A 21,716-nucleotide genomic window follows, 5' to 3' on the forward strand; every position below is an offset into this window, starting at 1 on the left:
TAGCATCTATTAAAAAAAAGGAATACATTCATGTTTGATCGAACCTTCAGAAAATTCTATATATGATGAGATCACTGTGGTTAAAAAATTTCTACAGCTGGAGCTGGCTGGTGAGGTAGTGGTTGGGTTCACATGCTCCACTTCAGCAGCCTGGGGTTTGCAGGTTTGGATCCCATGCACGGACCTAGCTCCACTCATCACGCCTCGCTGTGGCGGCATCGCACACAAAGTAGAGGGAGGTTGGCAACAGATGTTAGTTCAGGGCCAGTCTTCCTCACACACACAAAATTTTCACAGCTTCTAATATTCGAATTTACTTGGTTCGCTCTATATTTTCTTACAACACCCTGGTATTGTTGGGTTACAAAATCATTTTCCTTTCTGGAGTACTAAAAAAATTAATGTTAGTGAGCATCCTGTATTTATCGAGCATTTATTGGGGGACGATAAGAATGAGGTGTGACACCAAGAAGGTTATGGAGTCCTGGTTCTTCACTCAGGGGCAGACGATAAGGAGCCTCATAAGTTAGATGGGACGGACATACCGAGACACATGTCACAGACGTTAGAACACATGGGTACGTCGGGCTCTTGGGATCCAGAGAAGGAGGCAATGTTAAACAGGCCTTGAGAGATGGGGAGGGTTTGATCCTGTTGAGATGGGAAGGATGGGGAAGGAAGGCTTTCTGGAAGTACCAGCTGGCCCTGTGCTTATGCCAAATTCCAGCTCCCTATGTGCTCCGCCGAAATGCTACACAGGACACCTGACTGGCTTTTCTCCTTTATTTTATTCAGTTAGTATCCCCTTTTTACCGTTCTAGGAAGATAGATAACATGCAGATTTATGATGGTAGAGGCCAAAGTCTTATTCCTCCATTTGCCCTGATTCGGACTTAGAACTAAGTGTTAGATTTCAACAGCTCTTAGTTGTGGCGATTGTGCTGGAGCACATAGCAGACACCTTTCCCAGCCATTCCCTCCCTCTGATTCTTCGTCGCTTGCAGAATCCCAACCTTGTCCCTGTTTTTGCCTCTCGTGAGTCCTGGGACCATGACGCCTTCCATTCCAGGGCTGAATCGTAATTAATCTAAGACAGTCACGATAATTCAGTTCCCGCTGTTGGTGATAGCCCAGTGTGGACCCTGTGACCCAGTCCTGGCGTCTGGGGAAGGAGACCAGCTGGAAAGAGTTTTTCTAAAATAAAATGAGATTTGCGGTGGAGGGCATGACCTTCTTCTTCCCTGGCCAAGCACAGTGATGGGAATTATTGTCACCATCTTGCTGCAGTGCAAAGAAATCCAGAGGAATTTCAGCCAAGTTGACCTGGAGCCCTGACATTTTTAAGCTGCTGAGTTAACTAGTCTTGGAACCACCCAACCGCAAGACTTCTTACATGAAATAACTAAATTCCAACTATTTCAACTATTTTTCACTGGCTATTCTGCTGCTTGCAACTAGAATATCCCAGCGACATGGAACTTGGACAAGAGAGATGACTCTTTGAAGCTCTCCATATGGTGGAGACAGAAGTGGACAATGTCCATTAACAGAGGACATTGTGTTTTAATTTATGACATTGACAATACGGTTGGTCCACATCCCACAGTGCAAGTTAAAATTTAATTTGTATGACAACTGACCGCACAGAAGAGACAGAATTGCTAGTAGTTGCTGAAGACCAAAAGGAACCAGTTTTTTGTTTTGTTTTGTTTTGTTTTTACAGTCTTCACCCAGAGCCAGGAAACATCACACTTGGTATAAATGAAACTTTAGTATGCATACGAATCTGGCAGAGAGTGGGAGAAAGCAGCAGCAGAAGGAAAGGAATCGAGCTCTTGTTTTCTTTTCTCCTTTGTCATTAGCTTTGCCTGCCGTGTTGTCATGTAAGACGCAGCCAGCAATAAGTTTTGACCTTAAATTCCAGTTTTGAGCCTGAGTACTTACTGACCCAGTTATAGTGGAAAAGAACATGTGGAAATCAAAATTGGAATTAGGTCACGGAGTCTCCTGACACCGACAGACATTTCACCTTTTCGTCACTGGCAGAGTTTGCAGAAACATGTTTGGATCAACAGATTGCAGATGAGGAACTGGCTTTAGTTCCGAAAATTGCTGACAACATTTTTTAGAATATTTAAAGCAGAATCATCACACATTTTCCAATTAACGTTCCCATAGCAATGTTAGCACAACGACTTTGTGCAAAAGTAATTACTCATTGATTGTGATTGTTTACGTCTTCATTTAAGGCCCAGTAATCGAACCTGATGACATGGCTGGATTAAGTATTTTTAGGAATATCTTTATATCAAATTTTTTCTAGTGGAGTCATACACTTTAACTCCAGGACCGTCTTGGACGTTGGATTATTTCAAAGTACAACCAAAAACAGAAATTAAAAACAACGACCACCAAAATGTCAAAGATACTCCTGTATTTGAGCATACAGAGTAACATATCTAAAGAAGCTGGAAGGGGGCCGGCCCAGTGGTGCAGTGGTTAAGTTCACACGTTCTGCTTTGGTGGCCTGGGGTTCGCAGGTTTGGATCCCGGGTGTGGACATGGCACGGCTTGTCAGACCATGCTGTGGTAGGCGTCCCACATAAAATAGAGGAAGATGGGCACGGATATTAGCTCAGGACCACTCTTCCTCAGCAAAAAGAGGGTTGGCAGCAGATGTTAGCTCAGGGCTAATCTTCCTCAAAAAAAAAAAAAAAAAGAAGAAGAAGAAGCTGGAAGGCTAAAAAGCTTTGAAGTATGCATATAGCCATAATCTAGGCTTGTGGCAATCATGTGGCTTTTTGGAACATGAAAGCAGAACACTGTGGGCCACAGGGTCCAATGACACAGTGTTGGGTCATTTGACTTTACGTGCAATGCTCTGGGGGGCACACAGAAAGAGAGGAAGATAGTGGCGCTCCATAGTAGGCAGGGGAGGGGGTCCCACACCTTTCTGGTCCTGTCATGGTGCTGCTTCTCTGGCGTACAGAAAATGTGGCTGAATAGTGACAAGTTACGGTAAGTGCGGGATAGTCTCTTAACCATCTTGGTTTGTAACTCTCATCCCAGTCTTCACATGGACTATATGGTCTGTATCAGGTCTTAGGATTTCATGATATTTTCTTGTCCTATTCTCCAGTTATTTCTCATTTTACTATTATAACTTTTAAAAAATCTGATTTTTCTTTTCAGTCATTACATTTGAGACAAGGGACCCTGTCTTCTTCTGTCTTCACCCTCAGCACTCAGCTTTGTACCCGTCTAACTTAATATCTGTTCAACCTGATAAGCCGGGCCTCTTCATTGAAGCCTGGGTTCTTGCACTTCTGTCTGAACACAAGGAGTTAGATGACATGCTTTCCTTTTGCAACAGAAAATTGGTTTTGGACACACTCTGTAATTGTCCATTTTCAAGTGTGAGCTCCATGCTGTTTGTTAAAGGCCCCCTTTGGGTTAATTATAAAGTGCCAAAATGATGTTGGATTATTCGGGAAGCAAAACATGCATTAGGAGGGTGTTTCTGTGCCTTGAAACCAGCGGAATGACATTCCATTCTCGAAATTTCACTTTTTCTCTAGAAGCATCCTGTTCCACATCTGTCATTCAGACAAACCAGTTGGGAGAGAAATTGGAAAGGAGCATAGAATCCCCTTTCCAAGTCTTAAGTTTCTGGTCTGAAATAGCCCACACTTGTATCTCTTTCTCTTCTACCCGTCTGCGCTCATGTGTGATGCTTTCCCTTGTGGGATCCAACACGGATGGGAGTATTAACAGAAGGAAGCCAAGGGGGGCATATCTTCCTGAATTTTGGCAATCACTCGGTTTGAGAAAGCAAAAACTGGCCTCGGATGGTTCATGCCTCTCATCGGCTTTTCCCGAACTGACTCCTGCCATCTGAGTTAGTGACAATATCCTTGGCCATTTTCCATCTCACCCTCTCCCTAACGCCTTTGTACAGCTGTTGCGTGTTTCTCCCAAGCTGCTGTGTTTCGTTTTGGCATCTGTTCTGCAGCTGGGAGCAATCTCCGTGGGATAACGTGAGGGGGCAACTCGGTAAGTGTTATAAACCCCTTGAAGATGAAAGATGCTCTAACAGGCCAATTCCTGTGGAATTCTGTTTATGAAACATCCTCAGAACTCTTCACAAAGCTGCACTTGGTACATCGACCTGCTCAGGCTCAGAGGGCAAAACTGTGAGATGCAGGGGCGCCAGAGAGGAAATGTCCGTTTGTTTTCTAAGTTAGTTTAGCTCATTGGTGACATCATAAAATCACTGTCACCTAGGTGATGGAACACGTTGCTATGGGAACCTCAAAGCTGTATGATAACACTGCTTCAAAATGTTGACAGTTGGAGAAGCTTCCTTCTTTTCTGTACTGCAAAGCCAGCAGGGGTGCGTACATAGGGGGTGGGTGTTTTCCTTAAAGTATTAACATTTAAAGTTTTTAATATAAACTCTTTGGAGACAAGTAATTTGTGACACTTAACATATTTAGAATATTGAAATATTTTGAAATAATGAAAAGTGTTACCATCTTTAAAAGAAGGCCTTGTGTCCTGGAGCTCTTACAGGCCAGCTGAAGTCAGAGTCATTGTAAGAAAGATGTAAAACCTCTTTGCAAAGCTCAAAGAACCACAGACATGCCAGGGGGCATATCTCATGCGTGTCTTGTCTTGAATTTGGGGCCCTGATGGATGGTTTACGCACAGAACCTTGATGCATTTCTTTTAGCTTTCAATTCCCTTTTCCTGAGATTTCTTAGTTTCACTCTGTTGGTTATTGAATCCTGACAGTCTGCTTTCATGAAACCATGACTGGAGCCCTATGCCATATCCTCCCATGCATGCTTACATATCCATGCATACATACATACACGTGTGTATATGTGCTTATATGCAGTGTGCATATGTATATATACATATATGTGTGTGCACGTACATATGTGTGTATATGTCTGTGTATACATACATAGTCAATTCTCATTATTCATGGTAGGTATTCTAGAAAGTCTTCCTGACATTGACCTAGCGAACATTGAACTGTTGCTCCTAAGGGAAATACAGGGTGAGGGTCCTGTGAGCCTCTGGTCACACATTTTCATCCACTGATCAATATATAACCTTATTTGTGTGTGTTTTTGCTTAAAGACACCTTATTTAATCTATATTGTTGACTCATTAACGTTGACCTCATGGCCAACCACACACACTCATGCCTGAACGAGCTTCGCTAACACGTGTTTTCTGCATAAAGCATGAGGCAGTGCTTCAGCACTAGGCTTGGGGTCCATTTGAAACAGCGAAATGAAAAATAAAAGCACAAAAATGTGGCAAATGTGGCATTAAGTAGACCACAAAAGGGACTCATTTATAGTATGAGAGCTGAAACAAGAAGGCAGAGTGTTGCCTCGCCCGATCTCAGCTGGGAATGTGTGCATTGGGACACTCAAAGTTTTACCTCTCTGCACATGTCGCAGATGAGCAAAAGCACCAGGCGTGCTGATGTGGGGGTTACAAACAGATTTTAGCAAGGAGGTGAATTCGCCAATATGGAATCCATGAATAATGAGGATCCAGTGGTGAACGAACCACTTGGAAGCTTAGGGACAGACATTTCCCAGAGAGGAAACACCACTGCTTCCTTGTCCCTTGAAAGCTTCCTCTAAGGGCACCCAGGAAATGAGCTCTCGTCTTCTAGGCTCTTAGATCATTGCTTTATCCCCCTCACATGATCCTTACTGTGCATGTCTCCAGGAATGTGACCTGTCATCCCTTCTAGGCTGTGAGGATGAGGAGGGCAAGCCGAATGTCCCATATGCACCTGGTGGGTGAGCCACACGTGGTGAATGACTGCGACGCAAAAACACTCATGTCAGGGAACTGAAAGTCTGCACTGAAAGGATGATGGCAGGCCTGTGTCTCTTTCCATGGTTTAGTCATCTGGTTTACCAGCTGCTCCAACCATGGTGTAGATGACAGAGTACTGGATTAGCAGTCTGGAAACCACACCAAGTCTTGCCTGTATGACCAGAGAAGGGTTGGGCTTCAAGTCTTCATCTACAGAATGAGGTCATTTGTTTAGGGAAATTCCATGGTTCTAAAGTCCTTTAAAAATTTTTCTTTTAAGGTCCTGTCCAGTGGCGCAGTGGTTAAGTGTGCACGTTCTGCTTTGGCGGCCGGGGGCTCGCCAGTTGGAATCCGGGGTGTGGACATGGCACTGCTTGGCAAGTCATGCCATGGCAGGTGTCCCACATATAAAATAGAGGAAGATGGGCACGGATGTTAGCTCAGGGCCAGTCTTCCTCATCAAAAAGAGGAGGATTGGCAGATGTTAGCTCAGGGCCACTCTGCCTCATCAAAAAGAGGAGGATCAGCAGATGTTAGCTCAGGGCTAATCTTCCTCAAAAAAAATTTTTTTTTCTTTTAATTATGTAATTCTGAGAAACTCAGATGGAGTTTTATAACAAAGTCTTTACACGTCATTTTAGGAACCCTGTTCTTGGCGAAAGTGTTCAGAGAACAGTCCAATACATATTTTCTATGTTCTCCATCACAGAAAGTAGACTGGTTTTAATAAAAAGCCTTGTTTTGGGGAAAGGATTGGTTGGTGGCTTATGTCATCATTTTGGGGTTTTTAAATTATAAGAATTTTTGAGATGTAATAGCATCAGGATTCTTAAAAATCCTTTCATAACATCAAGATTAGATAGGTTGGTTTTGCTTTGTTCTGTTTTTTAGTAACTGAAAAGGCATGGATTGCCAACCACCACTTGGGAACATGTGTTTCCTGCTGAGTAGTCTGCTAGTGACTATAGTTATACGGGTTCTAGTCCTTACAGCACGCCTGCAAGATGTATATCACAATCCCCATTTTTCAGATGATGAAACAAGGCTCAGAATAGCCAGCATGTGTCTGGTCAGCCTAATTCCAAAATCTACATCTTTTTTTCCTTTGGTTTTGTGGATTGTGATACTGTACATGTACATTAGATTTTATTCACATAATTTGGAATTTTTTTTGCAATTTTTAACTCCAGAATAGTTATAGAATCTTCTAGCATATAGAAATAAAGATATTGAGGACCTAAATTCATTTTACTAGGAACTTAAGCTTCATCCCTTTGCAGAACCAAATTAGACTTCCCAAAAAAAAAAAAAAGAAACACCCCCAAGATGTTATTAAAAGAAACTTTCAAATATAGTTTTATTCTGGCAGCATTGCTTTTAAGCTGGTACACACTATATATATTAGTTGCCTTGTGAATGTTCCAACAGAAAGCACTGTACTTAGCAAATTTGTCAGCAATTTATTTAGATGCGGTGGGACTATCTGATGAGCAATCAAAACATTCCCATCTGTTCATCAGGGAGAGTCTGGATGTAAACATCCCGTCCCCACTGCTCGGCTCCTGGGCATGTTTCTGACTTCCAGAGTGTTCTGGCCAAGTTGACTGCGGTCACCAACATCAGCCCTTTCTTGGGTCGTGCCCACCAGCGGTGGGCTTCACCCACACATCTTCCAATCCAAGATAAGATTGTTCTCTCTTACCTCATCACATGGTTCACTCACCTTGGATTTTGTGAGCATCCAGTTCATGCCAGACACTATTCAAGGCACTGGGCACACAGCAGAGCACAAACTAGAGAAAATCCCTGCCTGGGGCACACATTCTACCGGAGGAAAGAGACAATCAGCAAGATCAGTACGTATTAAAAACAGCGATAAGCGCTCAGAAAAAATAAAGCAGGGAAAGGAGGTAAGAAGTGGAGGGGAGGGGTAGGTGTTCAGAATCAGGTTGGGGGAGGAAGCCCTGTGGACCTGAGCCAAGGAAGCTGCAGAGGGAAGGAGAAGACAGTGATGGAGCATTGTCAGAGATGTGCTTGGGGCCTCAAAGGCTGTCATTAGACTCTTAGCTTTGATTTGAGTAAGACGGGAAGCCGATAGATAGATCCCTTTTCGCTCAGCTTGCTGCGGTGAGAGGCTAAAGGGCCACAAGGGTGAACAGGGCACCCGGGACTCCGGGCATCCAGGTGAGAGGAAGTGGTGCTTCCATCGCTTCCATGGTGCATGGGAGAAGAGGTCGGATGCTGGATATGTCATGAAGCTGAAAGGCACCAGGGTCTGCTGGGGGGCTGGATGTGGGGTGTGGGAGAGAGGAGCCTGTCAAGAAGACTCTAGAATTAAAGTCCTGAGCAACTAGAAGACAAGACTCCCCACTTTCTGAGTTGGGGAGCCTGGAACGGGGACATCAGGGGTGCAGTTTGGACGCAGCTGGGCTTGCTGAGCCTGCCACCATGAGGTAGTGTCTGGGGCTCAGGAGAGAGGCGCAGGCTGACATTCACAGGTGGGGTCACCGGCACCAATGTTATTTGAAGCCATGGGATGGGGAGGAAGGGTAGCCAGGAAAGCAAAGAGGCTCAAAGGTCAGGGCCCCGAGTTTTATAGGTCAGGTGATAGAGACTGGGAAAGGGGGTCTACGATAGAGGAGAAACAACAGGAAAGTAGGCAAGTGAAGAAAACCTTCAAAGGAGATGTGTTTAGTGTTGCACACTGCTGCTGAGAAGCCAGGCAGGATGGGGACTGAGAGTTGATCTGGGAGCGTGGATGTCACTGGGACCTCCGGAAGGGAGGGAAAATAGCCCCAGAGAGCACAGAAAGCCAGGTGACCAGTGAGGGAGAGGGTGGAACAGTGCTGGCCATGGCAAAAAGGAAAGGGATGGAGGAGTCCTGGAGGAGAGAGGGACAGTGAACACACTGTGAGCAGTGGAAGGCTCCCCTCCCTCCCCGAGGCTAATGAGCTGGACTCATAGTCAGATGACTGACTCTAGTGAGGCCACTGGAGGCCAGGAGTAGAACAAAGAGATGGGGCAAGGGAGCTAAAGGTGGGCCTCAGCAGAGGTCATAGAGACAGTATGTAAGTGGGCTGGTAAGGAGAGGAATGAGGCCCCGTAGTGGTCAGAGGAATCCGTGGTGCTCGAGAGAGCCAGCCGAGAGCAGGTCATGGTGGTGGAGAGAAGAGCTGGAGGAATGGTGATGAGGTCGTGTAGAGGCGGGATGATACGGAGGAGAAGAGATCAACTGAGAGGCCGGTAATGAAAGGTCATTGTCATACAGCACAAGTATCTTGACAGGGTCCTATGTGAAAGAATTAGAATGATCCAGGAGGACAGTCGTCCCTGCGTATCCGCAGGGGATGTGTTCCAGGAACCCTGGGATACCAAAATCCACGCGGATGCTCAAGTCCCTTACGTAAATGGCATGGTATTTGCATATAATGTACCCACATCCTCCCCGTATACTTTAAATCATCTTTAGGTTACTTATATTACCTAATACAGTGTGAATGCTCGGTAAATGATTGTTATGCTGTATTGTTTAAGGAATAATGGCCCCCCAAAAAATCCTGTACATATGCAGTACAGACGGAACCATCACGCGCTTTTCCATCCGCGGTGGTTGAGTGCGTGGATGCGGAACCCGCGGATAATGAGGGCTGACTGTAAATCCTTAAAAGAACGAGGGGAGATCACCTGGGGGTCGTTCTGATGGACCCAGTTATGTTGGGTTTAAGAAGTTATTTAGGAGAGGACAGGAGCAGAGTAAACAATTATTATTATTGTTGTGATAATAATTGCGACTTTTATTGGTGCTTACTGTGTGCTAGGCACTGCTTAAATCATATATACGTGAATGCGTCTGACCGTCACAACAAACCAGTGAGGAGAATACTATGGTTTTCATGCCCATTTTATAGATGAGGATTTGACAACGGAGTAACCTGCCCAGGTTCATAAAGCTCATGAGTAGTGGGCCATGAACACCAGGCAGTCTGGCTCCAGAGTCTGAGCTCGACCCAACTACTGTGATTAATGGGGAGAGAAAAGGCAAAACAAACTTTCCCATCTCCCTCCTCTCGGTCCCAAAACACCACACAATGCTAGTTCTGTCTTCACACCAGGAGGCTGGGATGAGCAAAGGGCTGTCAAGAGAGAATGTGGCTCCTACCATGGAAATTTTCCCTAGTTATTTGTACCCAACTCTAGTTCCAACAGCATGTGGCCCTGTGAAATGCAGCTGCTTTTAATAACCAAGGATCTCAAGCAGACCTGCCCTCATGTCCCAACTACCAGCACATGCTCCTTCCTGGTCCGTCACACCAGGAGTAATGTGACATCTCTGATGGAAGAGACTCAAATACAATAGAAGTTTATTTCTGGTTCACGTAACAGTGCGGAATGTGTGCTCCTGTTCCACGCAGATTTCCCCCATCTAGAGATTCAGGGCCCATGCCCCTTCCTTCTGTAGTCTCCCCCGACCCAGGGACTCATATTATCTACATCCAGACTGTGGAAGGAGAAAGTGTGGAGAAGCCACATTTGCTGTAAGCCGTGTTCCAGAAATGACACCTCGCACCTCCATTCACATTCCACTGGCAAGGGCCAGCCTTGAGGCCACATCTAGATGCAAAGTGAGGCTGCGAAATACCATCCCTGGTGGGCAGCCACTTTCTAGAACTCTCTTTTATGGATGGGGAACACAGATTCCAGTGGTCAGCTAGCCAGCTTTGCACAGAGAACCATTCTCTGATGCAGGGAAGACTGAAGAGAGCCAGTTTGGTGAGGAAGCATCTTGAGTTCACGTGATACCAAGCAAGGTGAGAGGAAGAAGGAAATATCGCAGGCTGAACTATCCTTGCATACGATTCCCAAAACCGCCAGTGCATCTGGGTAAAATTCAATCAGCCAACTAATGATCTGAGACCTTGAAGCCAGAGATACAAATCAAAGGAAAATACTCATTTCTCAGAAGCCGTTTTACTTTTTATCTATTTCGGCATCACATAAGTTCAGCCACTAAAGTGCAGATTCAAACCGTGACGTACATTCTGTGCATCATTGAGAAACCAGGGCAGTAGTCGGAGAGATGGATGATAAGATGATGTGGGCTTCCTCGAACAAAGATTTTGGAAAGACCCTGAGTTTATAAGACAGATGTAATCTGCATATGTGGCCAATGCAATTATAAAAAATAAAGCCTTGTCTTCATTTTGTTCAAATTCAAAATAATTATTGATTGTTCTTTCTCCTAGTTCACACAAATGATGTAAGAAGAAAGGTGATCGATTGTTAATAACAGACTGAGTCTGTTTGGAAAGCAACTTTGATAATGGACTGTATAAATATCTCTGGATACTTGGAACTCACCAATGAATATCAGATCAGCTAACATCCTTGGACAATTTTGTGGGACAGGACTGTGCTTAGTAGCGGAGACAAAGAAAATGAGAAAAACACATCCACTCTGGGAAATCTCATCCTATGGTGGAGAGGAGGAAACGAAAGTGGATTGTCTCAGTGCCCTCTGATGAGTTCTAAGGCTAAGTGTGAAGCCTGTGCAGGGTGCTGTGGAATAGAAAGGAGAGGCCCTCTGGCAGGGGGGATTTCTAAATTGAGTCTTAAAGGAGGAGCTGAGAGAGTCAGGAGGGTGTTCCAGGCAGAGAAGAGAGCCAAAATCAAGACCCAGCTGCACAGGTCAGGGCTGGGCCATTCTGTAGTGCTAGAGGGTAGACAGCAAGGGGATGAGGCCCAGGGGGAAGTAGAGGCAGGCCATGCAAGGCCTGTAGCTTTGCGAGGAGGTTGGGTTTCCCTCTGTTTGCACGGGAGCCACTGGATGTCTTAAAACAGAGGAAAGATATCATCACTTGTCACATTTGAGATTAATTGCTCTGCAAAGTGAGTTTGAAGAGATACTGGTATGGAGATAGGAAGAACAGAGGAAAGAAAACGCATTCTTTGCTGCTTGGTGGGAGCCTCGTTCACTGGTGCACACATGGGTTCATTCAGCTAGTACTTAGGGAACATCAACATCATGCTGGATACCCCACTAGGTGCTGGAGATGCAATGGAAAACAGGGCCCATCCCTATGGAGCAGGCGCTCCTGACTGGGCAGGTGTCTCCCTTGCGGGATCATCAAAAACTGTTCATCAACAATTTGGTTGACAACTCACTGTGTATGCAGATGGGGGATATGCTGGGGCTTATAACACTCCAGATCCCAGACATCCTAGGCTTTCCCACTTATGGTATTGACCATGCACAGCGACAGTGACCTGCAAGGGAATCTCTCTATCAGGTAAGAGAGGCCCAAGTCTGGTTTATCATTCCCTTGCTTGGGACTTTAATCAGACCCTGTCGTCAATATTCTGGTTAGTCCAGGGAATATCATATATTTCACTCCATGTAAATTTCACGGTGCTATCCAGTAACGAACTGGACGCATGGCCAGTGTGCTGAATGAAGGTGAAGTTTACAGTTTCGCTTTACGGATCAATGATTGAATTGGCCTTGAGAATGGAGCTTGAGAAGGGGACTAACCTTTGTCACTGACTTGTCCTGTCACCTTTTTTCCGTTCCCAACCAATACTCACTGGGTTTGGAAGGAAGGTCTTTAACTTCAGTCTCTCATCCTTTACTGTTAAGGGTGTGTGCGCATGAGAGAGACAGAGATAACTTCATGCCTACTAGTCGGATGTCTTTACTCCTGAGTGAAAACTGGAAGACCCCAACGTGTCTCTGAAAACCTCCTTGTGGTTCCTTCTGCCTCCACCTTTCCTCCTGAGGCTGGGGCAGGAAGCCTCCAGGTTCAGTGCAGGTGGTCGGCATCAGCACCGAGCATGCAGGAGCTCTGTTTCCCTCCCCAGTGGCATCACATTCCCCTTCGCTCTTGCCGCATGACTTATCAGAATGCTGGGACCAATCAGCCCTTCTTGACTAATTACCCGAAGGGCCAATGAAAAATTAGTGTATGAGGAGATTCAAAAAGAAAAAGGAAAAAACCAGGTTGCTGAGCAACCCAACTCCGTAAGCAGAGGGAGATGCTATTTTTACACCGAGAAGGTGGCTGCAGTTGATTCTGTAGCAAACTCCTAAGAGAGCAGAGTGCCAGCCTCAGCAGGTGCAATAGCTTCCTGCAGCCCCAAGACCGAGCCATGCAGCCTGGCGAACATGCACATCTTGGGGTGTCCCCACTGTCAAGGCTCCAGGCACTCTCTCTTACATCTCTGGTTAAGTGCGACCTCTTCAGGAAGGACTCCACATTATAGCAAACGTCAAAGTTTGTAATTACAAAGGTATTTTTGTGACTTTCACAAAATATCTCTCTATGCACTAGACTGGAAGCTTGCCAAGGGTAGGAGTAGTGCCCGCTTCTCTTTACTGCTGCATTTGCCCAACACGTATTCCATCGGCTGGTTCATAGCAGGTCTCAATCAATATTTGCAGAACGAATGAGTGAAAAGGGAAATGATGACTGATATTAGTGTATTGGATCTGATCGTGATTAAATGTCATCTCTATTCAAAATGTGCGAGAGACTATCAGAATTTCAATAGTTTTTCTTTAAGTTGCTAACAGGGGTATTTTTCAACAAGAAAATACCTAGATTCTGGCAACTACTAATGGAGTGTTGTTCAAATTAGCTAACACGCTTGTATTCAGACCACACAAATCTGTTGATCACCGTGCTATGTCAGGCATTCTTGTGGAGGCTGGAGATGGATGCACAGCTTAACAAAGTCCCTGTCCCCTTGAAGCTCATGTGGAAAAGAGAAAATTAACAATGAGCATGGGAGCTGCCAGGTGATAATCTACCTAGAACAGCAGAGCAGGTGAAGGGGCCAGGTATGCTGATGGTGTGGTCCAGGAAAGCCTCTTGATCAGATGGCCTTGGAGAAGAGAGCTAGAGAAGTGAGGGAGTGATGCACGCAGTATGCGACACAGCTGGCCACACTCTTCTTCTGGGTCTTCTCCCCCGCTGAACGCTTTCTCCTTCTCCTCCACTGGGTCCTCCTTATCCTTCGCACTGCTAGACACTGGAAGGCTCCCTTCCCAGTCCAGCCCCTCGATCAATTTTTTCTCCCTCCTCTTGTCTGCACACATCATCTCTCTAGGTGGTTTCGCCCAGTCTCAAGTTTTTAAATACAATCCATATGTGGATGTCTCCCATATTTATGTTATCATTCTGAAACTCTATTCTAAAGCTCTAGCTTGTAAATCCAACTGCCAGAAGCCCTCGCCAAATGTCAACTATTTCTGCATTAAGCGTCCAAACACAGAGGGTCCGTCCTTTTTCAAGGCAATTCGTTTAATTCTTGGACACCCTGGATTGTGAGGAAGTTCATTTTGCTCCTCCACGTTCCTTTTGGTTCTGGAACCCCCCAAAAATCCCACGTTCTTATTCAACTGATGGTTAAATATCTCAAGATAGAGATTATATCTCTTTTAGTTGTCTTCTCTATGTGCATTCCCATACTTTTCAAGGCACTTAATAAACATTTACTGAATATGTGTTTTATAGAAAGCATTGTGCTAGGACGATGGTCATGGCGTCTGTTCTCAAGTATCTCATAGAATAGTAGGGACAAGATTTGTCCTATACTTGCTAGGATAAGGTGAGACCATTGCCACAAATAGACCCCAAAATGCAAGGGCTCCAACAAGATACAGTGCTAGTGTGGGGAGGTGTTGGGGCCAGCAATTGTCTGTGTTCTTTGTGGTTATTCCAACACCCAGCCTCTTCCCATCTGACGTGCTGCCACTGCCGAGGCAGCTTGTTGTCTTTGCCTCGGTGCTGGAAGCTGGGCCTCTACCACGTCAGGATTTCAGCTGGTGGAGGAGAAGGCGGGGTGGCTTAGGTCCAGACGTGGCTCACGCCCCTTTTGCTCACGTTCCTGTAGCAGAAACTTAGTCAAGTGATGACCACATCTTGGTCAACTGATAAGGGAGGCTGGGAAATGCATTTTGGCTGTGTGTCCAGAAACCAGGGGAGAATGGCTTTGGTGGACAATGGGTCATCTCCACCAGAGGCAGAAGTCCATTCAAGACCAGAATGAAAATGCTAAGTACTCTAAGACTTGGATAGGCAAGGAGGGGGAAGCCGACAGGATGTGCACAAGGGACAAGGACAGGTTCAGTCTTAGGGTGAGGACCATATAAAAAGGAATGTATTTGTGGGTGTATTTGTCCCCCAGGTCTGCTGTGCCAAAGTGCCACAAACCGGGCAGCTTAAACAACAGAAATTTACTATCTCACGGTTCAGGAGTTCGGAAGTCTGAGATCAAGGGGTCAGCAGCTCTGTGCTCCCTCTGAAAGCTCTTCCAGCTTCCAGTAGCCCGAGGTGTCCCTTGACTTGTGGCAGCATCACTCCAGTCTCTACCTCCATCTTCTCATGGCCACCTTCCGTCTGTGTTTGTGTGTCTCTGTGTCTTCACGTGGTCTTCTCCTCCTGTGTCTCTGTTTTCTCTTCTTATAAGGACACCGGCCGTATTGGATGGGACCCACCCTAAAGGAGTATGACCACATTTTAACCTCGTTGCATCTACGAAGACCCTACTTCTGCATTCACAGGTAGTTGGGGGTGAGACCTTCAACATGTCTTTCGGGGAAACACATTCAACCCACAGCAAGTGGATAGTAGAAGTGAGGTGGGAAGGGTGGTCTGGAGGCAAACCCATCCTTCTTTGAAACCAGTCTTTCTTCCTCAGGCCAGTGGCTCTAAGTCCTGGCTCTTCGTCAGAAACACCTGGAAATCTTCTAAACTGCAGATGTCTGGACTCCACACCAAACCGGGATGAGAATCATCCTAGATATGAAACCTCTGAAGCTCCCCAGGTATTTTTGATGCTTAGCCACGGCTGAGAGCCACTCCTCCAACTAATGAGGATCTGTTAAAGGGTTTGCCCACCTTAGGATGTCGGTTTTAGGATGGCTTGAAGTCTCGAGTGGCCGTATGTAAGTGTTTTCTAGTGTTTGCATCCTAAAACGTGGCCCAGCAAATTCAAGATAGTCCTCAAGTTATCGTGTGGCCACCCCGAGCACAGTGAGACCATTGCTCATTTAGTTCTGTTTGTTCTCCCTCCACGAGTGTGGTACGGGATGGCGCGACTCTTCGCAGCAGCCACATCTGCTCTTGGCTCCACATCAAGTTTGTGGTCTGCTAAAACTCCTCCCACGTCTTTTTCCCGTGACTGGCTATAAATCCAGGTTTTCCCCATCCAGCACTTGTGTAATTGATTTTTGGACCCTGAATGCAGGCCTTGACATCTATCTCTGTTTCATTTCATCTCGTGGTTTTGGTGAAGTGTTCTAGCCCGGCGAGGCCTTCCGTAGTTCAAGTCCGTCATTTGTCATGTGAGCCATACCTCGTAAGTCTGTCATCTGCAGATTTGATAAACATGTCTTTTCTGGCTTCACCCAAATTGCTGCAAAGCAGGTTAAACATGTCACAGAGAGAGACATATGATATTCCTCCAGAGACTGCCCTCTTTTGGCCACTCTTTGGGGACATAGTTGCTAAATCAGCTGTCCTATTGAACCACAGGGCATATTTTATTCTCAGAGAATTCTTTGAAACTTCAGTCATCCAGGAAGTGCTGCAAATTCGTAACTGAAGTACATGACAACAGGACCAAAGAGTGGCAGGCAAGGTTGACTGGGGCCATAAATACATCAATTGGGCTGCACCAAGAACACACAAGCCACAAAGAATGTTTGTTGTCAACTTTAAACTGAAAGCAATCTGTGAGTCAACTAGGCACCCGGTGACCACAGGCTGGGCAGCAAATTCAGAGCCCGACAAAGCATGATTTCTGAAGCTGGGAGCTAGAGCCTGGTTTTAATGTTGCCCCAATTCCAGACCCCATTCAGATTCTATAAAATACCTGCGATGTTCAACTCCACTCAGAAAACCTTCATTGAACTCCTACTATATAGTTAGCATGGTGCTGGGTTCTCTGGAATATATTCACGAGTGGCTATATGGGAAAAGAGAAAGACATTAGGGAATGTGGGATGGGCGCTTGGAGGAGGTCTGGCTGCGTAGCCATGATTTATATTGTGGAGAGTTCAGGCTCTGGATCTGGTTCAAACACTCATGCTGCAGTTTATTGCTGTGTGACCCCCATCAAGTTGGTTAACGTCTCTAGCCTCATTCTAGCCATCATTTAAGTGTTAACAAGAAGCCTAACTAACAAGACTGTGAGAATGAAATGAGATGTACGGAAACAGCCTGACTCAGGAGAGTTGACTTCGCTAAGAAGGTCTGACAACTATGGGATCCTGAACCAGAAAAGGGACCCTAGGAGGACAGTTGGCAAAATTTGAAGAGTGACTCTAGAGCAGTTAAAACAGTCATATCAACGTTTATTTCCTGATTTTTGTCATTGTGCTGTGGTTATGTGACATCTGGGGAGGCCGGTGCAGGACACATGGGGATGCCCTCTTTTTTTGCAGCCCTTGTGTAATTACTTCAAAACGAAGTTAAAGAATGTAAACAGCAACTCCTTTAACTCTTGTCTACTCACTCTATGAGGGTTTCCAACCTAAGTGGGGAGGGGGTATGAAATGAGACAATGAGAGCAACCGAGAGGAGCAGATGGTGGTGCGCGGGCAAAAAGGCTGGAGGCAACCAGCGACAGTGACACACCAACCTTCGTGAGCCCCTGTGTTCCTGCGGGAAGATTCGTCTCAACTTCATGGGCAGCCTTCCCTCGGGGAGAATCATAGCTCAAGACCTGGGAGTGGGGGCAGGTCACCAGTTTGGATGTGATGGGGATGGCAGTGAAGTTCCTCTGGATTATTCCTGGGAAGGATGGGGCCAGATACTCACAGGGCAAGAGGGCAAGAGCCATGCCTGAGGAGGCCCAGGGAGCAGCTAAGGGGGATGGGGCAGGGGTGCAGATACGGCCACCCATAGGGAAGGAGGAGTCAGGAACACACTCGGAGCTCCAAGTCCTGTAAAAGGGTGCAAAGTCGAGGAATCCAGGAAGAGTGTGAGCACCATGCTGTGGGGAAGGGGCTGGCAAGGCCACCACCAAGTGTGCTAACATCTTCTCTTGACAAGGGCAGCTCATCTGGGTGGTCTGGGCTGTTTTCCTGTGGCCCTTTTTGCCATGGAAGGTGTAGGGGGAAGCAGCCCTGGGGAGGTTTCAGGCAGGAGGTCTTCAGCATCTCCACTTGGGTCAGAGAGTGGCGGGGACTTAAGAGGCCCAGAGTCGAACTTTCCATAGAGAGGTCACTGCTGTCCGTTCCCTCCACCCACATCCCCCAGTCCCACCTGGTGGCCTCGGGGTCTTGCTCTGCACCTTCAGCTCTTGTCTCCCTCCCTTACCTTCCAGTTGTTACCAAGAAGCTTGGAACTGGAACTTGCAGTAGGCAAGGGTCCAGCAGCTCTTGTTCAGAACACATAGAAACATTTTTCTCAATTATTTTCTTCCTTTTAAAACATTTTTCAGTTACTTTATGCCTGGGACCTGTGGGGTGGGGTTAGTAGAGAACTGTGTTTTAATAGGACTTTGGATCGGTGAGTGTCAGCTGTGGATCCTATCACGGAAAAAACAGGCTAAGGTGGATTTTCTCTGTATAACCAAAGTAGATCCGCTTCAGGATCTCTGTGATCTCTGGGGTTGAATTCGGGATTCCTAATAACCAGGTGTCTCAGTCAGTTTGGGCTGCTATAACAGAATACTACACACTGGTGGCTTATAAAACACAGACACTTATGTCTCGCAGTTCTGGAGGCTGAAAGTCCAAGATCAGGGTGCCAGCAAGGTCAGGTGAGGACCCGCTTCCAGGCTGCAGCCTGCTGACTTCTTGCTGTGTCCTCACATAGTGGATGGGACCAGGGAGCTCTCTGGGGTCCCTTTTATAGGGGAACTAATCCCATTCATAGGGGCTCCACCCTCACGACCTAATCACCTCCCAAAGGCCCCACCTCCTGAGACCATCGCATTGAGCATTAGGATTTCCACGTATGGATTTGGGGGGACACATTCAGACCACAGCACCAGGGATAAGAACTATGCCTCAGTTGCCTAGAACTGAGATGAGATGCCCCGAGACTATTATTTCAGCTATCTGACCACATTAACTAACCCAGAATTACCTTACAGATTATTTGAATTTTATTTTTGTTCTCCTAAGGGGAAGAAAACAAAATCAGAAGAAGTGAGAACAATAGAAGTTGCTAGTTTCCTCCGTCTTCCCTCACTCTCATCTCTCACAACAGGGCAGAGCAGGAGTCTGGGGAGTCCTGGTGGGAATGGGGCTCCTAACCAAGGTCTGGTTGCAGCGACTGTTCCAGGTTGGGCAGGGGACCCCATCAGAGATGCCCAATAAGATATCATTTGGCTCTTACTGAAACTTATAAGGCTAAGGCAGGCTGGTTCTCAAGGCTGGACCTGAGAGGCTGGGCAGTCAGGCACGGGTGCAACGGTCCTGCAATGACCAGGGGAGAGCCTGCCCCAGAGTGGAGGCAATATGGAAACAGAGCTGAGTGACAATGAGCACCTTGATGCAGGTGACACCTTTGAGCCCAGAGCCATCCGCACCTGAAGCTCTGCCTGTGAACTTATCATTTATATGAGTCAGTGCAGCTCAAATAAGATACAAATACAGGAAAAAATTCTTTAAACATAGAACTACCATAACTTAAAGCTACTTTCAAATTGTTTGCAAAAGCCCTTTGAAACATCTTTAAAACTAGACAGGAAATCACAATCTTGTGATTTTGGAATCACATTACAGAATATGATGGATGACACATCATCAGAATGTTAAAGGGGCTGAAAATACCACCTACAGACCTCAGGCACAAGTCTTAACATGTTTAAAGTTTTGCTGTTTAAAAAAGGCAATCTACTGGGAGGAAAATTGTGGTGAGGGGGTTCTGTTTCTTTTGAAATTTGAAAAGGGACAGTCTGGGATGGAGGATCATGGGTAAATCTGAAATATTCTTGGGATCAGCCTGCGTGGTACTAGGGTGGGGATCCATTCAGAACACATAAATTCAGTCCCTTGTTTCTTTCTTCACTTGAAAATAATTACAGCTCTTCACTTTTAGATGGAGTTCTGTCTAAAGTAGCAGGGATCTCCTATCATTATATCAGGATGCATACCTCCTGATTCTTTTAACTTGCTCACTTGGAGTCCTGGTCCATCCTTTGTCTCTGTAATATCATTTCTCAGTGGACATCAGGCATGTTCCATGTATGTCCCAGGGACCCACTGAAAGACGTGGGAGTACAGTAGAGGCTCGCTCTATCTGCCTGAGGGAAAAGGAATAGCCTGTTCCCATGTTTGTTTTAAAAATAATTAGTAAACTTTATTTTTTAGCGTAGTTTTAGGTTCACAGCAAAATTGAGCAGCAAGTACAGAGAATTCCTGTGGAATCTCTGTGCCCGCACACATGCAGCCTCCCCCACTATCGGCATCTCCCACCAGAGTGGGACATTCGTCACAATCCGTGAACCTACATTGACACATCATAAACAGTGGTTTTAATGCTGTTGTGATAAGGAGAAGGAAGGTACGTGGTTTCTCACAAAACTCATCCACTTCTTATGAGGACTAAAAGTAATCCAGGAGAGTCAAAAATTGAGGTTTTAGAACTTGAGTTAAATAGCTAAAGCTGTCATCCCAGATGATGTCGATTTATTACTTGTCATCTCCCCTCTATCTATCTAAAACCTTTCCTGCTTAAAAAGTCAATGCCTTGACCAGTGTCCGGGCCATCTTCCTGTCTTCCTTTCATGAGGGATCATCTTTCCAGGGTTTGCTGCCATCCAGTGGGAAAAAGGAAACAACCATCTTTGTCCTTGGCTGGATTAAAAGTCTGTGGAATGACTTTTTATTTGCATAATACTAACACAGAGCCCCTCTAGTTTCATGTAAATGATTCCATACATTACATTCAGCTCAAGTCATGGAGACTGTGGTTTGAGCTTGTCATCTGAAGGAGACCACCCCGTGTTGCCGCTGGTCACCACCTCTTAGGATATACCGTGGAGATCCCAGCATCCAGCACAGAGCAGGAGCTCAGGAAAAGCTTGTAGGTGGGTGGGTGAGTGAGTGAATGAGTAACAGAAGTTATATGCCTCTCAGGTCCCTCGTGAGGAAAAGTTCCTGGGCTAGAGGTCCTTAGAGTTTCTCAATCCCTGATATGGAGGATGCTTGGGTGGTAAAACAAAGAGAATTTCTGAGATTGTTATTTACTGGAGATAAGAAAAGGGGAAGTCTAGAGAAGTGCCAGTTGAATCTGTACCTCTGAGCGTGTGCCTTGATGGCGTTAGCAGCTCAAAAATATCTCATGAATGAAGGTAACTCCATCTGGCTTGGGGGTCCTCTCATCCCAGATGTATAGTTGAGGCAAACCGGTGGTATGGCAGAACCATTTTTTTCTTCTGTGGTGACTGGTGTATTTTTACCAACAAGTGGGAAGGCTTGGGTATGTGTTGCACTAGAATGGGTGAATTAGGAAAGGACTAACAAGAGTGTGCTTTTGTATAAAGAACAATTTTGCAAACAGTTCTCTCTTTAAGGCTCTCTCCATCTTAGTGGCACCTGTAGTCCATACTTCTTTTTTTTTTTTAAAGATTTTATTTTTTCCTTTTTCTCCTCAAAGCCCCCCGGTACATAGTTGTATATTCTTCGTTGTGGGTCCTTCTAGTTGTGGCATGTGGGACGCCGCCCCAGTGTGGTTTGATGAGCAGTGCCGTGTCTGCACTCAGGATTCGAACCAACAAAACACTGGGCTGCCTGCAGTGGAGCACGCGAACTTAACCACTCAGCCACGGAGCCAGCCTCTGTAGTCCATACTTCTTAACAGGCAGTATTGCATAGCAACTGACACCATAGATCATGCATTCTTAACAGGGGTAGT

At 45.9% G+C, this 21,716-nt stretch overlaps 1 protein-coding gene and 1 long non-coding RNA gene across 4 annotated transcripts in view; both read left to right on the forward strand.

The window, feature by feature from the left end:
- PDE10A (phosphodiesterase 10A) overlaps positions 1 to 21,716 on the forward strand; it is a 540,491-nt gene that overhangs the window by 63,897 nt on the left and 454,878 nt on the right. The gene's annotated exons all lie outside the window — the stretch shown is intronic.
- LOC138921689 (uncharacterized) lies at positions 4,314 to 17,337 on the forward strand. Its single transcript, XR_011434486.1, has 2 exons — positions 4,314 to 4,393; positions 11,091 to 17,337. It is a non-coding gene; the product is annotated as an uncharacterized lncRNA (long non-coding RNA).

Source organism: Equus caballus, chromosome 31 (assembly GCF_041296265.1).
Source record: "Equus caballus isolate H_3958 breed thoroughbred chromosome 31, TB-T2T, whole genome shotgun sequence".
Classification (NCBI taxonomy): Eukaryota; Metazoa; Chordata; class Mammalia; order Perissodactyla; family Equidae; genus Equus; species Equus caballus.